Source organism: Helianthus annuus, chromosome 3 (genome assembly GCF_002127325.2).
Source record: "Helianthus annuus cultivar XRQ/B chromosome 3, HanXRQr2.0-SUNRISE, whole genome shotgun sequence".
Taxonomy (NCBI): Eukaryota; Viridiplantae; Streptophyta; class Magnoliopsida; order Asterales; family Asteraceae; genus Helianthus; species Helianthus annuus.
Window position 1 is genome coordinate 166,779,931 of NC_035435.2, and position 2,402 is coordinate 166,782,332.

At 40.1% G+C, this 2,402-nt stretch overlaps 1 pseudogene; it reads right to left on the bottom strand.

The window, feature by feature from the left end:
- Positions 1–223: 223 nt before the first annotated feature.
- Positions 224–1,309, bottom strand: LOC110930555 (annotated as a pseudogene).
- Between the last annotated feature and the right edge of the window lie 1,093 nt (positions 1,310–2,402).

Sequence of the window (2,402 nt, forward strand, 5' to 3'; positions counted from 1 at the left end):
TGAAGCCGGTAAGATTATTCATTTTAATGGTTTTTGATCGATGCAAATTACGCGTTGATATCATTTTAAGAACATCATGACTGACTCTGCTACTATATTGTAAACCACAACCGTAACGATCTCAACTAATACCGACCAAAATCTCACTACGTCACACGGGGCGAATCCACTTGTATATATAATAGGATTTATGAATGTCGAAAAAAGGATGTTTCGCCACATGTAGATCAAATTTTGATCATTAAATTTGAAAGAAACTATCATACATGTATATAAAATGTGATAATTACAAAAAAAATTAACAAAATAAATACAAAATTAAGAAAAAACCCTTTAGTCTTTCCTACTTTCGGATCAGAAATTCTTCACCTGATTCCCTATCGACCCGTTTAATCCACTTGCTATTTTTCACTTTACCTGAACCCGACCCGGATTCAACCGCCGCCACGTGCGCAATATCCAGCCCATTTCCCACCGGAAGAAACACCGATCTCACAATCCGCCGTGATCCACCGTCGTCAAACAAACTCCGCAACCGGAAACCCGAAACCACCGTTGAACAAGCGTTCTTACAAACCAACACCGCCCCGCGGTGGCCGAACTTCGCCGCTTTTAAAACCCGAGCAAACTCATGTTTTCTCGAATTAACGACCAAAAATCGATAACATCCAATTCATTAACCACCGTCTCTGGGTCTCCGACGATCACTTCGGGTGACATACCGTACTTCGCCATGCTGGCGACGTACTCTGTCCCCGAATCCTCGTCGGGGACTATGCACACGTGCCTACCGCACGTGTGGGTTGACGCTACCGCCAACCCAATGCTTGTTGTTAACATATCGCCGCGACACCATGTCTCGACGATGAGCGTCGCGTTCCAACCCGCGGCCATCGTAGATATCAACTCTGTCACACTTGATCCTTGATAAACCTCACACTATTTAAAAGTTAAAAAAATATACATTAAAATTCGGTAACAAACAATTGTACACAATAATATCCCTATTATAAAGTAGGGACCGCAGAAAGTTGAGGTCAGGGTAAACCTTACCTCTATTTAGGAGACAGAAAAACTGCTTCCAGACCAGAACCCTGGAAACTGGAATGAATCGAACAAGGAAAAGATAAACATACCGATTTAACGGTGTCCATGAAAGCTTTTGCGGCCATCTCCGGAGACCATACAAGTTTCATCTTTTCGGAAATTTTTGTTGCTTGTATTTGTTTTTGGGGTAGTGGTTTTCAAAAATGTGGAACGAGTTGATTATATATGACAAGTTAAGAATATTGTTTGTTGGTCTAGAAAGGGAGAGGGGGTGAGATCGTTGACTCTTCGAGAATCCAACGTGTGGGGTTAATATGCAAAAAACAATGGGAAGTTTGGTTTGGTGAGACCGAGTGGTATCCAATTTGTTATTTATTATTTGTTTTTATTTGGATTTTCTTTTTTAGTAAAATAACAAAATTGTTCCTGAGTTTTGAGCATTTTTGTCCTCCAGTCTAAAAATGAAACTTTTTGTATTTAGATCCTTAAGTTTTTTTCTTCTTTTTTTTTTTTTTTTGTCATTTTCATCTAACTAGGCTGGTGGTTATGGGGTCCGTCCCCATACCCGACTAGGAACGGCGCCGGCAGCATGGCATCCCGCCCCCGTCACCGTCTTCGACGTCGAGCTGCGGACGTTCAAGACGATCCAAGCTGGTGGGCCCCCTTTGTTTGTGATTTGTACATTAGGCTGGTGGTACTTGTACATAGTGGTGGGGTAGGATCATCCTCCCATACCCTATAGTTTTGTGGAATGGACCATCCTTGGGAGGACTATGACGTGGCGCCTACGTGGCGGATCATCCTCCCTTGGAGGACCATCACCATACTCTCTAGCCTTAGCAAACTAGGTTAGAATTTTCTGGTAACTTCTTTTTTTGTCGTTTTCCTCATTTAAATCAAGGGTACAATCATCATTGTATGCCATAATATATTTTAATTAAATGAGGAAAGCGAAAAAAAGGGAAAAGTTAACAAACAATATATTTTTAATTAAATAAGGAAAACGAAAAAGATGAGAGAAGTTAACAAAAAATTGTAACCCAGTTTGTCTATTGGATGAAAATGACAACAAAACTAAAACCTCAGGGACCTAGATACAAAAGGTTTTATTTTTGGACTGAAGTGACAAAAGAGACATAAACTTAGGGACCATTTTGGCATTTTACTTTTTTTAACGACAAATTTGAATCACTGACGAACAACTGGAGTATCATCGTGTCATCAACGGAACCATCCGATCATATCCATCTCCACTAAACGATAATACTTATACACCAATTTAGAAGAAAACCTAATAAATCCGGAAAAACGATCCTTATCGAAATAGAATCGAGTGGAATGGTATCCAATTTGTT